This window comes from Cyprinodon variegatus, unplaced genomic scaffold (genome assembly GCF_000732505.1).
Source record: "Cyprinodon variegatus isolate N-32 unplaced genomic scaffold, C_variegatus-1.0 Scaffold49, whole genome shotgun sequence".
Lineage (NCBI taxonomy): Eukaryota > Metazoa > Chordata > Actinopteri > Cyprinodontiformes > Cyprinodontidae > Cyprinodon > Cyprinodon variegatus.
Window position 1 is genome coordinate 767,653 of NW_015150502.1, and position 1,833 is coordinate 769,485.

A 1,833-nucleotide genomic window follows, 5' to 3' on the forward strand; every position below is an offset into this window, starting at 1 on the left:
TTGATCATCTATGAATTCTCCTCTCACTTAAGGCTGATTTATACTTTGAAACTAGGTCGTCTGCGTAGGTGTTGCAGTCAACGCAAAGACGTCCCCGCCCCCTTCTGCAGACACTGTGCTGCACCTCTTCCAAAATGTAAGTAACCGCAGAATGTGTCGCAGACAACATTGTTTGTCATTCAGCGCATTTGTGAGAAACAATTGGTCACTGATGAAGAGGGATTCACGGTTGAAGCTGATTTTGTGTTAAGCCCAGACTGTCCAGTTAATTTATTAGGCAGAGATTTGTTAAGGAAATTGCAATTAGTGCTGGTGCCTACAGACAAAGGGATGTGAGTGAAAAGATGTACAGATTTTATGCTACACCAGAATTAGAAACAGCTGACATACATGTTGTACATTCAGGCTCATTCCCGAAAACATTTTACTCCCTGGATCTAACCAGCCTGGGGAAAAGATGAATCATAGGAGGGTTATAAAATTTGTATGTGGATTGGTCAGCTTTAGGAAAGAACTTAGTTGGTTTTGTAATTGTAGATGATAAAAAAAAATACCTTTACAGTGCTGCCTTAAAATCATCATATTCTGTGCAATCTGCAGAGATTGATGCACTAACAAAAGCATGTGAAATGTCAAAAGGCATCAAGGATGCAGGGGTGGTCCTAGGGGCTGAGGGGGCTTTCAGCCTAGACCAGTAAAAGCAGACCAGGAATGAAGAGTCCACAGGGCAGTTCTTCATCTGAGCTGTGACTAGGTGCTTGAGCAGATAGGGATCAGGAGCCATTAAAATAGTAGATGTGTATGGAGCATGAGGGATATTAAATGCATTAAAAAATGCAATTAATGGACAGGCAGTTAGACTTATATGCGATTCAGGAGTCTGTAATACTTGTATTAAAGATAATGTAAATGCTAAAACCATCTAAAATGCTAATTTTTGTAAAATCAGCAAATGGTCAAACATCCTAGGAATGGATGTCAAGGGCAATAGAAATAGAAGACCTTCAAACAGGAAAAAGGTTGCAAGGTTGCATGTTTTTGTAGTAATATCACCAACTCACCCCATTAATCTGTTAGGGCGAGACTTGATAAAAAAAAAAATAGGCATTGCAATTTTCCCCACGCTGGGCGGAATGAAGGCTGTACGAATAATACAAGTAATGGTGTTGCAACTAAATCCTTCTGTGTTTTATGCAACATGCTTATCATCTCTGCTCCATGTCTATCTGTTCCAACAATGGAAACAGCCTTATAAAATTCAGTTTGATGTTAAACCCCAGGTTCAAGATTTAGCATGTGTTAAAATAACTCAGCATTATTTGCTATCACAATCTGATGAAAATGATTTCAAAGATATTCCAAATACTTTGTGGTCTACAGGAAAAATGTATGTAGGACTGTTGACAACTGTAGATCCAGTTAAAATAGTTCCTTAATTGCAATACAGGCCAAGGATAAAACAATATCTGCTAAAATGTGAAGCAAAGGAAAGTATAAATCCAGTTATAAAAATTTAGCGGGTACAGAAACAAGTCTGTTGCTTGGGCCATGTTATTTCAGAAGAAGGTAAAAAGCTACAAGAAAACTGAAAAACTGTAATAGCAAGAGCGTAAGCCAGTAACTAAAGAACAAATGTCTTTTTAGAATTGTGCAATTACTGCAGAGCTTAGATTCCACATTATGAAAAAAAACCTCAGCTTTTCTTAAGCTTTATTTATGACACACCAGTAGCTATGTCAGAGACAATTTAATGGACCCTAGAAGCAGAACAGCAATTCACAAAGCTAAAAGTAGAACTTTTCTCAGCAACTGTCTTAGCTCTACAAAATTATC